This window comes from Nothoprocta perdicaria, unplaced genomic scaffold (genome assembly GCF_003342845.1).
Source record: "Nothoprocta perdicaria isolate Ctin4 unplaced genomic scaffold, notPer1 scaffold_324, whole genome shotgun sequence".
NCBI lineage: Eukaryota > Metazoa > Chordata > Aves > Tinamiformes > Tinamidae > Nothoprocta > Nothoprocta perdicaria.
This window is the reverse complement of record NW_020455560.1, coordinates 683,337-706,287: the sequence shown is the minus strand read 5'-3', so window position 1 is coordinate 706,287 and position 22,951 is coordinate 683,337. Positions and strand designations below refer to the sequence as shown.

At 45.3% G+C, this 22,951-nt stretch overlaps 1 protein-coding gene across 1 annotated transcript in view; it reads left to right on the top strand.

Annotated features, from left to right (window-relative positions):
- ITPR2 (inositol 1,4,5-trisphosphate receptor type 2) overlaps window positions 1–22,951 on the top strand; it is a 240,023-nt gene that overhangs the window by 642 nt on the left and 216,430 nt on the right. The window lies entirely within an intron of this gene.

The window sequence follows — 22,951 nt, the reverse complement described above, 5'->3', positions numbered from 1 at the left end:
TTCCCCCTGCTCCCTCTTTGCAGAATGGAAGTATAGAGCCTAACTGTGGCTACCACACTGAGCTACTTTTGCATATGTGAGGGTGCTTTTCAACCTCGAGCACCTGAAATTGCCTTTCAGGAATCCCCGACTGCAGCGCGTAGTGAATGCCATGAGGGGTATATGCACTGACATCTTTCTTAAAGCTGTCACAGTAGTGTGGTGCTAGTGACATTTCCCAAGAGTGCAGCGGTCGCTTTAGATGGATGGTAGTGAGAGGGCTGCAGTAGTTTCCATGATTTAGTGATCTGCCCAAAGCAAGGATGTCCCTAAGCGTGTGTGTTGCTGGAGATGTCTCCCCTGCCCTGTGAATTCTAGTGCTTCAGCTGAGAGAGCAGGGCATCAGTGCGGTCTGTCACTGAAACGTGAGCCCTACCATGAGAATAAACGTCTAGCAGGTATATTCCTTGCTAAAACTGTGCTTTAACCCTCTGCTATAACATCTCTATGGCTTGGACACTGCTCTTGTGTATCACAATAGGCTGGCTGTGTCCTGAGGGCCCTTCCAGGGGTGGAAGGGTGAAGTAAGGAGAGCTAAACTTTAACAGTGAGTGTCCTCTCGAACATCTCTATCACTTTGAGCAGTAGACACAGGAAAAAGCAGCTGTGCAAGGTCTCTTATTTTTTAATATTTCATTATTACTTCCTATCCTTGTTTTTCACTCATTTCATGTGTTTACAAGCATATTTCCGTGGCCTGTTCCTCTATTTGTGAGCTCTGTGCCTTTTCTATTTGTGACTCTCGTGTTTGGTCTCACATCTCCTTTTGTTCTGCTGACGCCTGCCATTTAAAATCCTATCTGCAAACTTGTCTTCTGCAACCGTTAGCTGTTGGGTGTTGCTTCTTATTCTTGCAGCTCGTGTGCTTCTTCTGCGCTGGCATCGTCAGTTGTTGGGTTGCTTGGTTATGTTTTTGTGCTCTGTTATCTGGCATTCGGCAGAAGGCTAAATTTGTCATGCCTTGCAGCTACTTTTCGTCATATTTCTTAAGATACCTGCGTCCTTCCAGAGGGCACCTGCTTGTGTGCAGCTCTGGACGCCTGTGCTGTGACCGTGACACGTGCGCTGTGTCGTGGCTCTGTGTTTCTTGGTATCTGTCACCACTCCAACATCACAGTAGGTCCCCCTTCCATCCATGGACCTCTGTTTGCGCTTCCCTCCTCACGAGGAACCTGTCTGGCTCCCTCCTTTTTAATCTATGTTGAAGAACACAGAAGTGTTTCATTCTGTGTGCTGGAGAAGGCACTACTTGGGATCAGACAGGACCATTGTCCCTCAGCAGCAGGAGRGGAATTCAGGATTGGTAAGATAGCTCGGTTAGCTCTTCAGGACACTTTTTTGTGCCCGACCCCCAGGCACGGCAGAGGTAGAAGGCTGGAGTTGAGAAGCCAAAGGCCTTGAAGRAAGTGAGAAGTCACCAGTGGGAAAACTCCCATGTCTGCTCAATGGCAGTGCTGACCTCTCTGCCGGTGGTGGCACAGGAGTTTGGACAGAAAGTTGTGCTGCCTGCTCGTGTTGTCTGTGCCAACCATTGTGATTGCKGCCTTGTGGCAGTCAGCTCGGAGGAGATGCTGCTCCCGCTGAGCATTTGCTGTGYGATGCTTCGTGAGCTCCGTTTCCTGCATTGCTGCAGGTCCCCTTTCAGAGCAAGCAGGATCCTGGCTTCCAGAGATGCCTCCTATTTCTGAGGACCAAGTACAGTAAGTGCTGAAATGACGGCTCACTTGCTAGATTTGGCTCATGCAGGTCTTTGCTGCTCTTGCCTCTRTTGCTCAGAGTGCTGTTCTGATATCTGGTATCATCCTGGGAGGATGATAAATTGTCCTGTCACTCCCGAGTTCGCTAGTAAGTCCATCAGATAGTCTAATGCAGCTGAAAGAACTTTAAATGAAGCTCGGGTCTAGTGATTCTGAAGCAGGGAGAGAGTTGTGTTTATTTTAAGCTGTCAAAGGCTAATTGTTTCTTAAACAAAACACGAGTGAGGCCATGCTATACATAAGATAAAAAAGAAGTGTGCAGCACCTCTCCAAGTGGGGAGGTCCGTCATGTAAGCGGAACCAACTCCTAAAAGAGTTGGATGAGCTTAACAAATAGGTTTCGAGGAGCAAAGCTCTAGACAAAGCGTGGGGTTTGTGTGTGTTGAATATTTTTGCTTACTTGCTAAGGCAGTAATTTTCACATAGTTTCCCTAGGAATCTTAAAACCAGGAGGAAGATGCAGTCACAGAATCATAGAATCCTTAAGATTGGAAAGGACCTCTAGAGATCATCTAGTCCAACCTTCCTGCTCCAGCAGGATCACCTAGAGCACGTGGCACAGGGCTGCGTCCAAGCGGATTTGGAAGATCTCCAGAGAAGGAGAATCCACAGCCTCTCTGGGCAGCCTGTTCCAGGGCTCTGTCACCCTCACAGGAAAGAAATGTTTCCTTAAGTTCCTGTGGAACTTTTGGTGCTTCAGTTTGTGGCCGTTTCCTCTAGTCCTATCGCTGGCCAGCGCTGAAAAGAGGCCGCCCCCTCCTCCTCACTGCCTCCCTTGAGGTATTTATAGACACTGATCAGGTCCCCCCTCAGCCTCCTCTTCTCCAGGCTGAACAGGCCCAGCTCCCTCAGCCTTTGTTCATATGGYAGATGTTCCAGGCCTCTGATCATCCTGGTAGCCCTGCGCTGGACTCTCTCCAGCAGCTCCACATCCCTCTTGTCCTGGGGAGCCCAGAACTGGACACAGTACTCCAGATGTTGCCTCACCAGAGCTGTGTATAGGGGAACGATCACCTCCCTCGACCTGTTGGAGAGACGCTCTTCTTAATGCACCCCAGGATCCCGTTGGCCTTCTTGGCCACCTGGACACTGCTGCCTCATGGTCAGCTTGTCATCTGCCATGAYRCCCAGGTCCCTCTCTGCGGGGCTCTTCTCYAGAAGGTCAGTCCCCAGCCTGTTCTGGTGTCTGGGGTTATTCTTCCCCAAGTGCATGACCTTGCCCTTGTTGAAYTTCATGAGGTTTATCACCACCCGATTGTCCAGTCTGTCCAGGTCCTTCTGGATCAAGTGTAGGATCTACTTAGTACCTGCCAGCAGGAGTGTGTGGAAATCTTCATGGTGTGCAGTACCAAGTGACGTAGAGAACTTGTTCAGGAGATGGGGGTTCCAGACYGAGCTCCTCTTCCTAACGGATAGTCCACCTCTGTGTTCCTGTCCCCCATTCAGAGGAGCACGCACAGAGATGGTGCTGGAGGCAGCAACGCCGCCCTGCACCTCCCTCTACTCAAAGTACTCGGGGTTTGCTGGAGCAGAGGGATTCTGGCAATTGGGACCCCAACATTGAGGCATGTCTGTGAGGTGGAAGGAGCCTGCATTCCTGTCCTCCTCTGAGAACTGTGTCTATATTTACTCTAAGCAGATGGGGGATGAGAGGCAGGCTTTCAGATTTRATCCCTGTTGGTGAAGAGGAAACTGAGGCTTTCTTTCGCGTCTGGAGTTAGCGTGTGAGCTGCTGCATGGGGGCAGGGGCGCGCAGGCTGCTGCTGCCCATCCTTCCCCTTGTGTCCGTAGGCTAAAACGAAGCAGGAGAACTTGGTGCTTGCAAGGAGGAGTCCAAGCACCTCTCAAGGCCCTTCCGGGCTCTGGCTCCCAAGGGCCAGTGAGGAATTTTGAAGGTGAGGGTTTAGGGCTTAGCATTTTGGATTCTGCTGAGGTGCTGATGATGTGTAAACCTTTTTTTTTTTTTTTCTGATCCCAAGTGTTTGAGACCCTTGTTTTGGTTTTGTTTTTCATATTTAAAAGTGTCCCCCTTTTTGAATGTGTAAACTGATAGTCTTGCAGCTTAGCACAGATGTTTGGGAAAAGGAATTTCTACCCATAGATAATTTTCATAGATTTTCATATATTTTTCATAGATAATTTTTGATTTTTAAAATATGTTTTCTTCTAGATTATTAAACTGTGTTGCMCTAACAAAGATTTTTCAGAGTTCACTTTGAACTTACGTATTTAGTATTTTCATTTTCCCTTTGGATTCAATATCATGTCTTAAAATAAAGAGTAACACYAATATTTTATATTAACACCACCACAAAGCACATTTTTTACCAGAATTATAATTTAAATGAAAAATAAAATATATTTTTCCCTTTTGAATTCTCAGTGTCAGTGCAGCCTGAGGCTTTATGTTACACAGGTAACATGGCAGCACCAGGCAAGGCATCCCAGTGCTATATTATCGGAACCGTGAGAGCACCTTTCCCAATATTTTGGCTGTAAATGTTGGCAATGAGTTAGAGCTGCTGTTAACCACTTGTTGGTGCAATGAGGGGAAAAATGTACTTGGTGGGGAGGTGGGGAAAATAAAGTTTCACTAACTGCTAGTATCAGCTGTTGGAAAGTGTTTGACAGTGGAGCTGTTAGTCACCCGGAGTGGCTGCATTCCTGCCTCACCTCCATGAACGCGCTGCTGTGCCGTAGCAGCCGCACACCTCATGGAACAAAGTTAATGGAGCTCGCGGCAGGAGCTGCCTGGTGGGGGGTGATGCGTCGCTGTGGGTGCTGAGGGGCACCAAAATGTCTAGCAGCAAAAAAGGTCTAGTGGAATATTCGTGCCCACTGCCTTGAATTTATGTCGATTTGTCTTGTCCAATTTAATTTGTCGGAGTGCTTGCCACGGCTTTGTGGTTTGAAGCAAGGTGCACAGTTTTGCTCAGGCTCCTACCTGGGCTGCTGCACATTAGTTGTCTTGCTGAGCTTGGACCTCGCACACAGGCTGAGTCAGTCTTGATGGAGACGCAAAACCGAGTTGCAAGTGTTTGTGGAACCGTGTAGCTCAAAACATGCAAAGACCGGGCAAGGTGACATCTGCTTTCTTGGGGGCCGAAGCGAGGCTACTGAGAGAAAAGAGGCAGTGACTGATCATGCTTACAGTGCACCAGCGTAGTGTTTTCAGCAGTGCCTTCTCTTTACCCTTCTCTTACACTGCTTGAAAATGAGAGCTAGGGTTGAGGAATAGAGTATACGTCATTTAATTAATAGCCAGCTTATCTTTCTTTTGTCTGATGACAAAATGCAATTAGCCAGGAAAGAATGAAAAGTCTGAAGAAAGCGAAAGCTGTCCTTTCCTGTGTAAGTTAAAATTGCCCTTAATTGGATTCTGGTGCATGCAGAACCAGAGAAGGAAGATGAACTTCAGCTCTGCTGCGGGCAAAAATACTTCTGTGTTTCATGTTTTGTTACCTAAGTTCTTTGTCTTCCTGCCTGGCAGTGCCAATGATATTTGCTGGCTTGGTTGTATGTTTCTGAAAATATTTTTTGCTGCTGCAAAGGATCAGTGTTTTCAGAAATGTGCTCTCTGTGTGGTCTTCCAAATGCAAAGCCGCAGATCTGGATTCTGCAACTGCTCTGAATTTGTGCTCATATAACTGTGAGCAGGATCTGACCTATATGTGATAACTTTCTGAAGCTTAAAACCTATTATATGCCTTATTAGATACCTTCATTGATCCTGTAATAAATAATAAACAGTACTGTATCTTGCAGGCCTCAATTCAATGCGTATATCAAAGCCTATATCCTCTATGTGGCTCCCTCCCATTAGCAGCTAGGCATTGCTCCCATTTGCCATTCACAATGAACATATTTGGATACTCATCTCAGTATTCCAGCGGTGCCATGGTTAGATAAGCAATTCCACAGGGCTTTCCGTGAGGCATCCTTGGGGGAATGCAGCGAGTAACAAGCCCTGGGGGTGGGGGTTTGGTTTCAGGAAATTTGCTTGCACTCTGAGTGCAGGTTGAGCATGGAAGGATGTAGGATTAGACTACTACCATTTATGAAACTGTGCACTGAATTGTAATCCCCTTGCATCAAAGAGGTCATTATCCAAGGAAGACAGAAGAGGACAGAAAATTGGGACTAGCCAAAGACTCAATTGATTTGATACAAAAGTGATTTTACCTCTAGGCAGTGCAGTGGTGACGGAAATAAGAGCGGACTTGACTTTTAATTTAAGACAAGTAGTAAGGCAACTATAACTTAAGTAATTCTCCATTGAGTTATGGGTAATGTGGGATGCAGCGAGGAAGGAGAGGGGAGGCTGTTTCACGTGCACGACTTTAAGTCATATTTAACCTCTTTCTACATAATGAGGTATTGACAGAACAGTCTTTGCTCTGTCTGATTCTCTGACTCATTTGGAATCAAGGTTGTCCTAAATTTTCAAAGAAGTGCCACGTAACAAAAGTCGAGTCAAGCTCTGATTTCTCTAGCTTGCAAGGCCCCAGCATGAGGTGCACGTGGGCCTCTGGTTGCTGCGCTTCGCTGAACCCCGAGTTGCTCAGAACCCGTCACCCTTCRCTGTTAACCACGCAGGTTGCCCTTGCTTGACTAAAATGTGAGACTTTGCTRGGGAATAGCACCAAGCCATCTCCTCTGCTTGGGTGTCTAATGCTCAGGGAAGTTTGCTTTTCACTTGCTTTTTAAAGGCCTGTTACTTCTCCTACGAAAGAGGGATGTTCAAGTGATGTTCACGTGTAAGCTGGATATGCTTAAACAGGGATGTTTACAGGCAAAAAATGAAGCAGAAGGGATAACAATAATGCAGCATATTACTTTTTTCTTGTCTGTGTGCTACATTTTTATCACTTGAATATTCAGAGAGGAATATTTTAATATATTAAGGACATAAATAAAATTCTTATGGCTGATTCTTTGAGACTTTCATTTATGTTTTTTATAGTTTGGATTCCATCTCATTATTGAAATCAGTGGTTCTGCTCATGCATATGTGTCTAGACGCTTCTTGTCCCAGATCCTGTTTTGAGTCATTTATAATGATGCAAAACCTTGGCCGCTTGGGTTGACGGCAGGGGCTTGACCCCCACCTGCTTGTGTAGGTAGGTTCAGATAAAACGATTTGACCATTTCTAAGTACAGGATGGACAAAAATGCATTTGTTACGTGTATTTTTGTGTGTGTATGTTTTAAACACCTCGCAGTGGCATATTGAGACTCCTCATAGGTTACAGCACAGTCCTGAAACCTACTTCTCCTCCAGCATAAAGGGTTTGCCTTTTCTGACCCAGTTTTAACATCTAGGAGTTGATGAAAATTCCCATTTAGACCCTTCTCGCCATATAGGCGTTGCTTGAAACTGTGTGTTGCCATCTCGGTGCCTACCTTTTGCTGGAGGGTGGTGAATAATTACCTGGAGAGGTAACTTCTCCTCTGTGCTGGCACTTGGCACGACGAGCCCCAAGGCTCTCTGTGGGAAATGCATACTGGTTTCCAGGATTTCCAGCCTCCCTTGTTGGGGGCACAGAAAAGCTTTGTTTGTCCTGCCACTTCACTGTGTTTCTTGTCTCTGGAAAAGTTAAGAAAATATATATGTATCTTTTGCCACCTGAGTTCACTTGAAATATGAAGATGGGTTAAAACTGAAGCAAGAAGTGACATACTAGGAAAGTACTGTGTGGTGTCTACGCGAGGGCTGCTGGGCTGTCTGGTGGCTTCTCTGAGACCCAGGCCCCTTCCAGACCTCCTGGAGTGGTGTTTCTGTACCCAGGCTCATGGCGGGATTTACCGTGACTTGTGTATAGGTATAGTCCACTGCGGGTGTATTTTGCCAATTGCATAACTGATGAGAGACCAGTGGGATACTAGCCTGCAGAACAGAAAACAGAGCGTCTCCCCTCTGCTTTCAGTGCTCCCCTTCCGTGCCTTGGATAAGGCCGAGGAGGTGGGAGCGGAAGGCTGTGATGCCGAGGGTGAGGTAGCAGAGAAGTCAGAAGAGCAAGAAGGGTCCAAGAGCTGCTCTATCTGTGCGTGCAGATGTCTGGCATCAGCGGGAAGATGTCTGGCATCAGCGGGAAGATGTTTGGCATCAGCAAGAGCTGATGGACATAGTCTGAGAGGCCGCCTGTATTGGAAGGGAAGTGGGACTGAATGGGAACAGAAGAGCGTGGGCATTGCTGAGAGGTCTGCAGTCCCCAGCTCTCAGAAAAGAGCTTTGCAGGTGCCATGCAAATTGTCTGTCTTGTTTTCAAATGAGGAAGGCAGCGCGCGGTGTTGCAAAAGGTGGAGGTCAGTGCTACGCGCCCGGAGAGCCGACGTGGTGATGGCCCCCAGAGGGGCTAGTATGGTCCCARACAGCTCAATATTTGATTTGTTCACTTTTGTTTGTGGTTTTGGTGTTTAGGAAAACATATAATACTACTTTCCCTAAGAGAAGAGCTGAAATAGTTACAAAATTCTTCAGAAAGCAAGAATGAACACTTTTAATGTTGCCTATGCCACCTTAGTCAATTCTATGTAAAAATGTGATCCAGTGCTTATTGATAACATCCCATATTATCCTTAATAACTTGTTAACTTGTTATGCACATACAATGTTCAGTGCTTCTGTAAAAGCTTAATAGTGAGATACTATTGAAAAATTAAAATATGCTACTTCTGTGTAATTTTCATAGGCTCATATGAAGTGTCCCTTCAGGTTGAGCACTACCACATGACGAAAGGCGCATGAGGTTGGAATTTATGTGAAAATATTTGGCTAAAGAAGACTAGAAGGACATGTCCAAGCATGGCTGGTATTGTCTGACAATTTAAATTGAACTTATTGCTGCTCTGCCCTATGCAAAGAACACATATCAAAACCGTAATCAACTTTTTGTTCTTTGACCTCTGGCAGATAAAAATCTGTCTCATTTAAAAAACAAAACATCACAAAAACAACCCCCTTCTGAAATGCGAGGGTTCTATTTGAAGCACAAAATACAGAAGCTTGTTATGATCTAAAGCTTGGGCTTCTTATCTTGATTTTCTTTTACAGGCTTGTTTGAGTTTCAAACAGGGTTTCTTCCCTCCCACCCTGCATTTGACATAGGCAAATTGATAAATATTCCAGAGGGAGCACGTGTAGTTGCTGGAGACGAAAATAACTGCTAAAATTCACAGTTTAAGCCCAACTTTTTTTTTTTTCGACATGTGTGCCCACAGGTAAAAGATACAAATATGCTGTTTATATATATATATTTATAAATATATATATATTTATATATTATTTATGTGTGTGTGTAAATATATATATGTATATTCACACACATACATATATATGTAAATACACACACACACACAAGTTTTTTTTTCCCTGTGTAGAAGTGTGCTGGTTTTCTTGTTTGCAGCACCGAGGCAGGCTGAGCGAGGCTCCCTGCCACCTTGCTGCCTCTCTAGGGTGGCATTGATGGGGGGCGGTTTGCCAGGCCTCTGTGTGYATCTGCTTCCAGGTGGCTATGAAAATTTGTATAATTGTACAATGGAGTATTGTGATCTGGAACATTTTACTAGGCAGCCATAGAGGGCAGTTATATTGAATGTGACCACCACAGTTTTGTCCTAAGCCTTGGCACGGCATTCCTTCACAGAATCTCCCAGGACTTTCTGAATTTGGAATATCTGCAGCTTCCATTTGTCGTGGAAAAAAAAAACTTGAAAAAGGGAATGATCAGAAAAAACCCCAAGCTTGTTTGTAGATTTCTTCTACTAACTCTACGTCACAACATCTGGGTTTGGCAGCCTAAAAATGATATATGCGTGTAGGAATAGTGCTTTTTGCATGACCTTGTTGATAGCTTTTTAAAGCCAGTTGCACTCAAATTTCTGAGGCTCTTTCTAATTGTTCCAGGTAACTAAATCAATAATGTGCTTGTTAAAATAGTCTCGGTGACCATATGAAGGTAGTTAATTTTTTTTTTATATTAAGTAGAAAAGAGGAAMATAGAAGTGGTGTATTGGCAGAAAAAAACAAATATCAGTTTTGGAAAAAAAACAGGAGCAAGTCTTTCTACAGATAGGAAAGGTGAAAAATGTGGAAATGCATCACTAAGCATTCCCCTTCACTGAAAAACAAGCTATGCTGAGTGGGAAAATGTAACTGCCTATTAGTAGTGTTAACGTTGATATCTTGGACAATTGCTGACTTAGGTTGTGTGCTACCAGTATAGATTCTGCTCTGTAGTTGTAGCTGGATGCAGCATCCCTTTTCTGCCACTCTTTCACTCTTAAGCATATCTGTCCCGAATGAATTTTTCATTTTAGCTCTTGAAGAGCCTCTCAGTTAAAACTTCTGCTTTCTTGGCTGGACCTTCAGAATTGTAACAGATAAAYCAGGATTTGCCCGTGGAATTGTTTGGCATCTGGCTTTTTACAGAGGGCCTTACACAGTGGAGAGCTGTGAGGTTTGGGTTAGAGGTATGTTCAGCTTGTGTTAGCAGTGACTTCTCTTTCAAAAACAAAACCAGGTGAGGGCCTGGCAGCCAAAAAGTCTCCTCTGCATTAACTTTTGTAGCTGAGCAGGTTTTTCGGCCAGTGAATACCAATTGCTTTATATATATATWTTTTTTCCTCAGTGTGATATCTAAGACGTAGTAAATCCATTACATGTGAAGTTACGTTATGAGACCTCATTTGCAGCAGTACTGTACATTAGACTAATGCTGTCAAACTCCGGGGTCTGTTCTCATTAGTTCATTAAATTTCCAAGTCTCAAACATGGATTTTAAAGTACATATCTAAAAATGCAAAATAAGCTTTAGCATTGCAAGAGAAAAGTGTGCACTGAGAAGAGTTCTACCTTGCTGACATCATTGTCATGCTCATATGTTGGGTGGGACCTCATTAAAACGGTAAGGTATAATTACTGTTCTCCATCTATAATGGAGGTAAGTGATAAAATCTTCCTCCTTTCTGGAACAAGATAGCTCAAGTCAGCCCCCAAAGCACATACACTTGGWAAAGCCTAAATAAAAGCTGAACTGTGTGACCTAGGAAGCTTCTTAGATAGAAATTCAGCATTAACAGGGAATCTGTATAAAACTTAAGAAATGCAAAAAGTGTAGAATAAAATACAGTCATAGGCAGAGAAAACCAGCTACTTTGACTCTAGAAAAATGAAAATGAAATGAATACTGCTTTTGAGCACTAGTCTCTTTGTAAACTAATCAGAGTAGTTTCTGTTGCTTGATTTCTCCTGTGTTCAGGAAAACAAGAATTTCTAAGTTCTTTTGCAATAAATGGTAATGAGCACGGTCAGAAAAATACCTGGCACCCTCACAGATATTTCCTTACAGTCAAAATAAACTTCAGCACTCCAGAACTGACATAACCACTTGCTAGTAAATGTTAATCTGGTATTAAGAATTGGATCCAGCTTCCAAGGTGGAAATTTGTGAGCAAGTAAGAGCTGGTTGCTCAGCAGAAGGAATAAAAGGAAGAGATGGGGAGGTTTCCTRGCGAACACTTTGAGTGATGACTTTCAGATGGAACTGCAGCCTTTCATGGGGTCATAGAATCATAGAATGCTTCAGATTGGAAGGGACCTCTAGAGATCATCTAGTYCAACCTTCCTGCTCACGCAGGGTCACCCAGAGCACGTGGCACAGGGCTGCGTCCAAGCGGATTTGCAAGATCTCCAGAGAAGGAGAMTCCACAACCTCCCTGGGCAGCCTGTTCCAGGACTCTGTTACCCTCACTGTCAAAAAGTGTTTTCTCAAGTTCCTGGGGAACTTTTGGTRCCTCAGTTTGTGGCCGTTTCCTCTAGTCCTATCGCTGGCCATCACAGAAAAGAGGCCGCCCCCTCCTCCTCACTGCCTCCCTTGAGGTATYTATASACACTGMTCAGGTYCCCCCTCRGCCTYCTCTTCTCCAGGCTGAACAGGCCCAGCTCCCTCAGCCTTTGCTCACAGGGCAGATGTTCCAGGCCCCTGATCGTCCTCGTAGCCCTGAAGTCGAAGTTAAAATCTGTCTGAGCAAATCTGGGAGATGAGCTGGCAACCCACCTACTCTTGAACAGCAGCCTGGATCACTGGGATGGTTAAATACATGATTCCTGTGGTCCTGGTCTTGTTTTCTACAAAGCAAAGATGAAACAAGCTTTGGATGCTTTGTGGTTGAGCCTCAGCAAAGCCTGGCAGAATTTAGGAGTGATCTTTCCGATGACTTCCGGTTACTGCAGTCACTGGTTATCTCTGTGTGGCAATATGGGTATAAGAACATAAGGGGGACTTCAGAGGGTTAGGAAACGTGGCAAAGATTTTGGGCTGCCTGAAGAGAACTCTTGTTGGTGCTTGAAACTTGTCATCATCATTTATCTGAGGAAAAAGCACGTGGTGAGGACAGACTTTGCAGAGGCATTTTGAGGGCAACTTGCCCCGTGGTTGTGGGAATTAATAGGGCTGTGCTTTCAGAGTCATCCACGGGTCTGGCAGCAGTGCCCCGACCTTGATGCCTAATCCAGAGGATCTCTTTTAAAGGCTAGTTGCAGTTGTTGCCTTAGGCAGGAGATCAAAGGGCTGGTTGTACCATGGAATGGCTCTGCTCAAGAAGAGATTACTCTTATCTTCCTTCCCGTGGCTGGCAGAGGTGCAACGACTCCTGGATCACCCACTTGGAGAAAGAGTTGGGGTTTCAGAGCAGCTAAAAGTTGTCCAGGGAGAGGATTTGGGGAAATAATGGGGTCTTGCGATTTTTTCTAAGTGTAATGTTCCCTCGGAAAGACAAGATAAAAGTTTTCTGGTGACGTGGGACAGGCTGGGAGTTCAGAAGCAAGATCAAATATAGGAGGTGGCAAAAACTGGTACTCAGTACCAATATTGTCTGGATGTGCTCAGAAATTGTATCAGGTCTTTGAAACTGCTAGATTAGAGGGTCTGCAAAAGCCGTAGATGGTTTGAAATAAAGAATAATTTGGTGAAGAGTAAGCAGGATGTGGAAAATGGTGCAGGAAATGTGGTGCTTGCACTGTAGATAAGACTGCGAGAGCCCCCGTGCAGCAGTATGTGTGGGGCATCAGTGGAGGGCCTAACTGAAGCACTTAGGTTTTCAGACKGGGAAGAACTGCTGAAGACCGTTGATGCAGTCGAGATTTATTTCATAAACTGGCCCGAAGCTCACAAAGTTAGGTACCAAAGGGCACTGGGAATAGCAGGGGCTTTACTGAGTGATTTTTGGAAATTTAGAATCTGGGGTAAGCTACTTAAAGCAAATGTGAAATTCAGAGCATTTCAGTAAGCAGACTGTAGGCTAATGTAAAACATGCAGCATCTCAGTGTGCCCACAGGCTGATGGGCATGGCAGAAAGGGTATTTATGAACCTATCCTCAAGTGGCTTGTTTTGTAGAAGCAAGAAAATGAGGACAATATATTCCATTCTTTTTGAGARCTTATTTAGTGGTTGAGAGAATTAATTGTACTCCAGAAGTGATTTTGTTTAAAAATAAAGCAAATCTTATTACAATAGATCAATTTTGAAGTGATTTGGGTTGTCCAAAACAGTGAACACAAGACTGGAAAAACTATTTGGTGCCTGGTTGGAAATGCAGGYGTCTTTTGGACACAGTCCCCCAGGAAAGCATACGGAGGCCAGGGMCTGACTGGCTGCGAGTGAAGCATCACGAACCGTGGAGAATTCAGTCTCAGTTGCATCTTGTGCCTCACATTTGTGTGTAGTTGAGACACAGTGTGTATTAACAGCTGAGCTTGTGCACGGACTAGAGAGACCAGGGACATGAGCAGAAGAAAGAAGTTCCCAGAAAGATGGAATGAAAGAAAAGTGTTTTTTTTTTTTTTTTTTTTTCAAATGCTACTCATTGATTATCCAGGTTTAGTGAGGGTCATAAAAGAGCTAGGGGCATTTTGTCTCTTTGGCACATGAGGATGGACAGTACCCTCTTCTTTCCAGCCACGTTGGTCCTGCAAGGGTGCTGAAGCTGTTATGATTCAAGATTTGCCCACTTGATGAACTGTTTTAAAGCACTTTATTATCTTATTACCCTTACATCTTAAAGAGGTCTCCACTCCTTGGCCAAGACCTCTTGGTGAGTGATGCTACCTGTGGAGGGAGCTTTGGAAACTGTGCTTTGTGGCTGCGCTTGGCTCAAGAACAGGGCGTTACAGTGGAGTGGGAGTTGGAGGGGTCAGGTCTGAGTGCTTGTTTTCTAACATTTGGGCAGAGACAAGGACTATTTCTATCAATAAACAGGCACCTTATGTTCTGCTGGCTCTGTCAGCCGGAGGCAACATGGATCCCCTGTTTCATAAGCTGCACCTTGARTATCTTCTAGGAACTCTTGAGTTTCTCCCGGTAAAATGCGATAAATGAAGCAGATTATTCCAGAGAAGAGGGAGGAAGGTTTTTCTAGGCATTCTGTGCAGTGTCCTGGTAGCTCTTTGTGTGTGATSTTTGGGCTTGCTCTCGCCACTGTGCAGCCTGAGCTGGCTCTCTGTGGTCCCTCCTCTGCAGCCTTTAATCTCCCGTGTCAGCTGGGGAGGAACAGGAAGTTCATTTTGTGCYGCTCATTCAGCTGCCGGGCTCTGAAAGAGCAGTTTGTGCTGCTGTTCGGACAGTCTCTCGCACCGCTGACACTGCTCTGACTTTGTGCCAAGGTGCCTGCAGTTTGTGTGGCTCGTGGGAGGATGTTGAAGCAAAAATGTGGCTACTGGGGGTCTGCACAAGCGAAACAAGAGATAACAAATGCTCATCTGTTAGCAGTGGAGAATCAGGCTTATTTTGTGTGGCTAATTCTCCTCGAGTAGCTTGGTAAATTGGGGAGTGTGAATYTCAGGGTGCAGATGAGTTCCCCTTTCTAAATGACCGAGGTCCTTTCACAGAATCACCGACTGGTTGAGGTTGGAAGGGACCTCTAGAGCTCATCTAGTCCAAYCCGGAGCACGGGGCACAGGGTGGCATCCAGGCGGGTTTGSAAGACTTTCTGTAAAGGCAGAGCTCTCCCAGGAGAGGCAGTGGACAAAACTCCCAATGCGTCGCAGCTGGAGAGCAGCTCTTCACATCTGCAGCCCACCAACAGGCCAAGCTCCTTTTCTTCTAAATGTGTAGAGCCTGGTTTCCCAGGTTTAAGAAGATGGTTTCCCAGATTTAATAAGGCTTAATAGGGTGGATCTCTCTGCCTGTCTCTCTCTTTCATGACCTCTGAAATGAACGCCAGCATTACCAACAAATTTGGCAGAGGACTTGAGTGCTTAAAGGTATTAATTTCATGCAGATTTTATGAAATTGGGGGGTGGATTGAGGAGAAGGCTCATCTTAGTGCCCGCAGGGAGGGCAAAGAGCACATGCAGTTCATGCTGCTCTCGTCTTGTGGCGGTGCATGACAGTCAGTGTGTGAGTAGTTTGGTGGGCAGCTCCCCTCAGGTATGTGGGAGGCGCAGGGACAGCTCAGGTTGCGGCAAGGGGGCCGTGTAGGATACACATATAGCAAGCACTTCAGAATATGGTGATCTGTAGTGTTGACATGGTTGTAGCACAGAGTAGTTGAAAGGGAAGTAAGACTATAATCCCCTCCAAAAACGGGTATTTGTGCTCTCTGGTGGGTCCTCTTCCCATTGCTAATTCRGCTCAATAGAGTCAGTTGTTTTCTGGGCATTTTGTGCTGCCAGAGGAAGTCGGAGGAGAGTCAGCAGCTCGAAGTGTGTGCCACCACTGGGATGATAACATCTGGTCAGGGTTAGCTGCCAGTAAGTTAAGCTCAGCTTTGGTGTGCGTGAGTCCTGTGATGCCTTTTTATGGTTTCAGGATGGTGATTAGACACAAACTTTTCTATAAACACAGAAGTTTGAATACAAACAAAGTTCTATTTTGGGTGCTCATTTCCTAGGAAAAAAATTAAGCTTGAACRTCAAAAATAAACAAAAATACATTCTAAAACATCTTCAGACTGAGAACGAGGGGAAAAAGGCAACAACAAAGGTTCAAGTTTGTTTCTGACTTCCACAGTTGCTCCTACGAAGCTGCAGACCAACGAGGCTCACTGGATGCTGCAAGGAGCAGGAGCAATTTGTGTAGCTTTGCATGGTGCCAAAATAGCCAGCAGCAGTGCACCTTTGGTGGGATAAATTCTTCTTTCCACATTCTGCATTTTAGGAAATATTATTCATTTAGATTTAACCAGTATCTCTTATATCTGAATAGGAATCAGGAGAGCAGTTTATTTCTGGGGTCCTATTTAGGCCACTAGCAGGAAAAAAATGTTGTTAAGTAGTGGTAAATTATCCTGCCTTTTGAACCCACTAAGGCTTGGATATACATTTACTCTGCAAGGTATTTTTATCATTGACTGCTCCTCATCGTTCATCATCAAAGCAGTTTGTGTGAGGGCTTCTTAGCTCTCTCCGAGCAATACCCGTTCAGATACTTAAACAATTTAGTAGGTGATTTGTGCTCCCGTAGTTGACTGTTGCTTGGAGACAGCCGKGCTCCAAAAGGCTGTGAGATGAATGAACTAGCCTGGTGTTTACTTCTGCCCTTTCCTACAATTGGCTCGACTTGGCCATGCTCTGCACTGCTGTGATCTATGGCTGTGCCTGGCTTGCACCTCGAGGAAGCGCCAGGCATGGCCTAGTTGGGCTTCTATATGGGGGGTCAGAAGATACTAGAGAATTCTGCTTGTTTGAGTTTGCAGTTGGGAAGTGAGCTCGAGATGAGTGTGTGTGTCTTAGCAGGAGGCCAGACCTTGCTCCCCTCTGGCTGAAGCATCTCAATGTGCTCTTAAAAGGAGATGTTAATCAAAATAGAGCAGACAGGTTGTTTATGTGAGTGTATGGGGTTGTCCCAGCGCTTTGCGAGATGCAGAAGCAACTGCATAACCCTAACAATCCTGTGCTGTGTGCATAGTTGATTGGCTTTTGGGGTGTCTATTGAAACTTCTAAAATAAAAAATTGAACTGGTTTTTGGTAGGGTAACAGATTGTCATTTTGGATCAGCTCGCAGCTGGGTATTATTTTCTCCGAGTGTCTGAATGAATGAATAAGGAGTTGTAGCTAAGGCAATGAGTACGTTTTTAATCTTTGTGTGCCAGGCAATGGGTTAAATACTTGTGATAATGTGTAGGAGTCCAAGAGGTTGGTGGTGAAGTGATAAGGAAAAGGTTAGAATAATTTTGCTGTGCTGAATATGGTTGCACAACGTTAGGTTGACTTTAGCAGCGCTTTTTAAGTGGGGGTTGTGTACACCGAAGAGTTTGTTTAAGCTGAAACTCGCTTTGAACTTTGGCATGCCTTTTGCCCAGGGTCTCCTGCAGGGAAGCCATGCAGCCTTGCGGCCACGGTTCAGAACCGATGCGATGGGAAGCAGGGAGGGCTGGGTACAAACCCAAGGCTCTCGGCTTGCCTGTAGTGGCCTTTAGGCTGACATGAAGGAGATGTCATGTACCAAAGTATCCTGAAAGGTGGGAAGAGTTTTTCCTGGAAATGACCACTAAAACATATTCCAGGCATTATTATTATTAATAATAATAATTTAAAAGTTTTTGAAAAAAACTTGGAAAAGAGCCCTGGAGAACTGGTATCTGCAGGAAGAGAACCGGGTAGGTTTTTATTGTGTGCCTCCATGGTCCCTATCGCGCTCGATCCTGATCTAGAGCTGGTCATGCAAAACCAAGGAATAATGACTGCTTGTTGCACTGCACATTGTGTATCCACCTTGTCACTTCCCTTTGGTCTTCTGTGGGCCGGGTCCTGTTTCTCCTTCCCCTGTCACTGCTAATGCTCCCGGCCGGAGCCAGGCGGCCGCTTGCCGGACGCTGTGGCAGGTAGCAGTGCTGACTGCAGAAGGGGAAATGATTTTTTGTCCGCATATACAATGAAAGGAAGCTCTGTACGAAACTCGAGTGAGGTGCAAGCTTTCCCAGTCCATTACCTTGTAACACTTTTTCATCCTGTTTGCCTGTTCCAAATCCTCTTTGGACTCGGGCGGCTTGCTAATGCTCAGGAAACACTGGGGAGGTTCACGGGCCGCGCTTGGCCTCCTGACAGCTCGCACCGCTGCCAGCGCCCCGGCGAGCCCCGGCCGGCCGGGCCGAGGACATGCGCTCCTGCCCTGCTTGCCACCGAGGGAAGCATGATGGAGCGCCTCGCAAGCCGGAATTTAGCCGAACCTGAAGGAATGGGAAGCTTTCCCTTGGATTCGGGTGGGAGGAGGGAAGCTTGTGCACGGCTTAGCGTGCTGGAGGCGGCTCAGAGCAATGCCGCTCGTTGTCGGCACGGCAGAAGGAATAAGAAAAATGGCCAGGAGCTGGGTACGCAGCAAGGTGTGTGTGTGTGTGTGTGGGGGGGGGGCGGGCGGAGGAAATACTTGGAGATGTCTGCAGGGTTTCCTGTTTGTTTCTGAAAATTATGAGTCAGATCCCGTGCAACCAAAGAAACATGTTTGAAAAATCATGAGATCTAAAAAAGTAATCACGTGTAAATTCCTTCTCTTGATCTGCTGCCTTTTGAGCTTTCAGGACAAGGACTTCTGTTTATTTTATTTTTTTTTTTCCTCATGTTTTTCTACACAGCATTGACAGGAAGGAACATGTGCCCTTCTACCTTTAAGTGAAAATCTCTGTTAAAAAAAATACATTAATAATTTGCTATCAGGAACTAGGCAGTTAGAAAAGATCCCAAGTATCAGAAGACTATATTGGAATAAAGTGTTTGACAGCTCAGCTCTTCTACAACTGATTGCTGTTGGCTTTAAAAGCTTCCCGTGCAGGAGTTGCTCCTGACTTCCAAGGCGATTTGTCTTTACTGTACAAATGAAATATATGCTCTGGCATAGGAGGGAGCAGGTGGATTGTGTGTGGCTGGACTGTGTTGAGGAATGACAGTGCTTTCAACTTGCTGATCCAGGAAGTGGAACCGTGCTCTGCTTCCCGGAGCAGCCCCAGGTAAAATACTGTCCGCATCTTTAAATCCCATGGATGTTACTGGGTTGTGACGGGAGCATACGTGCACTTAAAGGGAAGAATAAAGGGGATTCCATTCCTTACTGTACCGCCGAACTGCAGCCCTTGTAGGAGATAAGATTTCCTTGTTTCCCTGCCAGTTAATTCCCAGTGAGCGAGTGTAGAGAAATGGTAAAGAATTCCAGTTCTCCAACTAGAAGATGATGATACGCAGGTCAGATCTTCCCTTATGGTGTGAGCAGCAACTGTGCGAAGAGAGTTGGAAGCCCAGAAGAGAGCTTCTGCTTCAGCCGAAAAGAATGCTGCAGAACTGGAGGGCTCTAAAGTAAAAGGCCCGATTCATTTCTTTGTTGTGTTGTTGAGACACACCTTAGCGGGTGATAAAACTCTTGGACAAGTGACAGCAGAGCTGGGAGTCGGTGTTCTTGGGTGTGCAGCACAGTCACTGCTGCAGCGCTGGGGTAGTGAGAAAAACACCTCCTCGCTCCCCAGTTCAGCGTAACGTCCTCAGCACAAGGAGGGCAGGTGGAAGTCCTAGCTCAACCGTACGACTATGGCAAAAAACATCTGCTATATCCAAATGAGTAAATGGGAATGTGCTCACGTTCTGCCATGCTGGAAGGTGATCACCGGTGCCTCCGAGCTGCGTGATTCCCTGGCGTGATTTTGGCACAATCCTGCTAATAGTCTGTCTATGTCCTGTGCAGGAATAAGGGCTGGAGAATCCTTGGAAGCTGCTAGTGGAGATGGCTGCTGCTGCAGGGCTTTTCCACGCTGCTTGCCCTCCCTGCCAGGGAATGTCCCTGGGTTTGTTCATTTGCTATCGCAGGTACAGCCGCAGGGCATTCAAACCAGCCGTRGTGCTGAGCTGCATGGTGGCCCTCAGTTTGAGCAGGGTTTTGRAGCCCATTTGTGGGCGGAAGCTGCTGCTTGTGGTATTTTCCCGTTTTAAGAGGCCAGTTGGGAAAGCTTTGCATGGACAGCGCAGCAGCGCGCGAGCTCTTTTTCCTCCGTCACCTTTGTACCCATAGACCTACCTGGAAGCTGTTGGGTTGCCRTTTTCCTTCAGGCTGCTCTTTCTTGACTCACCCCCTTCCCAACTCGTGTCCCGCCGGAAAGGAGCATTCCCAAGAATTGCCTGCTCAGGTTGCTGCTTGGTGCTGCTTCACGTAAGCCTCCCGAGCGAGCACGTACAGGTTGGGTGCAGGTGTGGCGAAGGGCTCCGAGAATTGCTCCCAGCTACCGGGAGGGCAGTGCTGAAGTAACCTGGAAGAGCTCCCAAAATGATCTGTCCTGCTAGGAAACTGGCTCTGCTTCGCTCAGAAAAATGAGTAAATAAAGTYGCTGTCATTTCTCAGCTGGCTCTCCTTTGGAAGGTATTCTCTTGTTCTTTAACACAAAAGAAAGAGGAGAGCAAAATCGCAAAAATTCCTGGCCCAGCCACAAAAATTTGTAAACGTTTATAATTGCAAAATGAAAGTTTAAAAAAATAAAGCCTTTTGTTTAGAAAATTAGAGCACGTGTTGATGTAAAGTGCTCTCTTATCCTTTAATAAGTGTGCATAATTCTCATTAGCATCAATGAGAGCTGGCCACATATCAAAGGGTGAGGAGACCTTTTTCAGGGAGTTTTTGCAAGCCGAGCTGTCCTCCCTGGAGGCAGAAGCAAGTGCTGAAACCAGCAGTAGRGTTGTGGGAGCTGAAGTGCGCATTGGGGGTAGCTTTGTGGTTGTTGCTCAGTTAAACAGAGCTCTCTCCTTTCAAGTGAGAGCAAAGGCAGCCAAGCTCCGTTCCTAGGAAGCGCTGCCTTCCGAAGAATGTGGCTGGGAAGGTGCTTGCTCCAAATGAAAGCCCCGACCTGTTTTCTCCGAGTCAGAATGTAGCACAGGGGGCTGCAGCCATCGAGGGTTCAAGTCCTGTCGCCCGACTGCGGCGGGATAGTAGCAGTATCCTGCACTCAAAATAGTCTCTGGGGTAGTTCAACCAGAATTCACTGTGGAAAGTATATTAAAAAAAAAAAAGAGATTCTTAGCTGCTGTCAAATATCCCTGTTTGACTAACGCCCGTGGAATTGCACATGTTTCTGCTAGCTAAGGGCTTGTCACTGTTGGATTGCCTCTGAAATCAAGTGGGGCCTTCCTTCATTTGGTATCCTGCCATGGAATGAAGTTTGAAATAGGGAGTGTTTTGGTATTTCGGTAGTCATGTTAYGTAAGAGAGGAAAATTTATACATATATTTATATATATATTTATGTATATATATAAAATCATATATCTGGAAGAAACAAATACAGATAAGTACATAAGATTCTCTATAGCTGTGTGAAATAAATACCAATGGAAACTGTGCAAAATGTCAGTATTCTGATTAAGTGCTTTGCATCTGCTTTTTACCCAACTTTGGACATCAGTTGCTTTGTGGGATTATTATTGTTCATTTTAAAAAGAAGAGGAAGAACTCGACTTGATTTCCAGGTCCTAGATTCCATGTTAAGTTTGCAGGATAGGTAATTTGTGTGCACGTAAGTGTWCATTTATGTGTAATGTGTATGCAGGGCTCTGGCAATATATAGGACTGTTGCAGAACAGTATTGCTGTGCATGACAGTGCTGCAGTAGTGTTTGAGACTGGCTTGTCTACTTAAACATACATAATATTTTTACAGTATAGCATTTCAACTAAACATAAATTTCCTGTTTATCTCATTTTGCTTGGGCTTCCTTTCTATGTGAAGGGCTGTCTTTCTGATGTTTGTGTGTGAATGCCTCAATTGCCCTTTTCAGTGATGAGGTCACTTTTGGGATCACCAGAYAGATACTGGCGCTTCCCACCAGTATTTTCTGAGCAAACTTCTCCCTCTGCTTTCGTTAACTGGTGTTAACAGTAGCAAATTGGGCCTTCCCATGTCCTTTCCTTAGGGCGCAGCTCTCAAGGCAGCCCTCTCCAGCGAGCGCTCCCAAGGGTGCGCAACGTTTTTGCATGGATAAAGGGCTTGAATTCCAGTGCGAGTGGATAAAGGGCTTGAATTCCAGGCGCTTCTGATGTGATTGTTTTGTGTCCTGTCAGGTGCTGATGGCCCCTGGCCAAACGGCCAACCTCACAGCAACAGCCCAACACATTGGCCTGGTGCTGAGAGCAGGAGTGCTGCTAATAACAGCCCCTTGCRGAAATCACTGGGAAAGGGACTCACCTCTGAGCTGCATGCCTGACTTTCATTGAACAACGCAGGCTTGCTTGCCTCTGAAAATTCATGGGTAACCTGTGGTGATCATAGTGCCAATGTTTTTCATATCCGTTAATACCTACTTATCCTACTTCCTCCATGCTGTTTTTTGTATTTTGTTATTCTTTTACATTGGGGGCAAGCAGGACAAATCTTAATTTTCTAATTTCCTTCTATTTGTTGAGCTAAGCAGGCATGTTTCATGAACTTGCTGCAGATTTTGCCTTCTATAGGCACCATCTGAGAAAGGATTATGTAAAAGACCTGCAGAAATTTTATCATATTTATGATTTTTTATATATTGTATCTGATATATTTTAGGATATCATATTTATTATATTTAATAACTTTGATAAAGGATGCCTTAGGTGCTCCTACAATAAATAAAGGGCATATTGGGAGACTATCTTGGGCACCTGTGGCAAGTGGCCACTGCCCTGAAGAGYGTGACTCTAAAGCCTCTTTTTAATACTCTAGGTGGCCTAATCCTTAAAACACCCCATGACACAGCCTATGAGCAGATGATGACATATCTGGCTTTTAATTATTATGTGCTCAAAGAGTGACAATATTCTAAAAATCCCCTTGGTTATATGCCCCACTTCTTAAATGGGGGTTTGAAGCGACTGGATTTCCAGTGTTAACCGAATGATAGTAATTGACAGCGCTGCCTTCAGCTGCTCTGCTTCTGCGTACACCTACCTGGGACACTCACTGCTGTCACTGCTTAGTGAGTGTAATTGAAGCCGAAGAAAGATCCTTGCTGTGGTTCCCACCACACCCCCGTGATTCCAATCTTTTGAAACAAACTGTATCAACATTTAAAAAAAGAAAAAAAAAAGCATATTATGGATCATGTTTGGATGTCTTTCCCAAAAAAAAAAAAAAAAAAAGGCTGCTGCTTTTATCCAGAGATACTGTTTGTCCCCACAATGTGTGCACGTTCAGGGATGTATTTCTATGATAATTC